The following is a 483-nucleotide window of genomic DNA, read 5'->3' on the forward strand; positions in this document are numbered from 1 at the left end:
GTCCGGGTTTGCGAGAGGGCACAGGCCATGATTGGGGCTGGGGAGGGACGTGGGAGGTTGGACAGCCAGGAGGGACTGCGGGAAGGCTCTTGGGCATGTCCAGCCCGTCTCGGTTAGGTTCGGATTAGCTGGACCCCAGCAGCAAGCTAACCTACCAATTGGAGCATCTGCCCCCTGGTGGTCAGTGCACGTCATAGCAAGTGGTTGAGTGGCCTTAACATATCATTAGCATATTACGCTTTGATTGGTTGAATGGATGACTAGACAACGGGACACTTAACATATTAGGCTTTTATGATATAGGACATATATATATATATATACACACACAGAGTGGGGCCTTGGCTTACGAATTTAATTCATTCCATGATGGAGCTCGTAACTCAAATTACTCGTATGTCAAATCAAGAAGTGAATGAGTGAGACACATGATGCTGGACTGATGTTGTCATGTTCACTGTGACGTTCGCTGCGCCAACTAGC

The sequence above is a fragment of the Myotis davidii genome, unplaced genomic scaffold, assembly GCF_000327345.1.
Source record: "Myotis davidii unplaced genomic scaffold, ASM32734v1 scaffold391, whole genome shotgun sequence".
NCBI lineage: Eukaryota > Metazoa > Chordata > Mammalia > Chiroptera > Vespertilionidae > Myotis > Myotis davidii.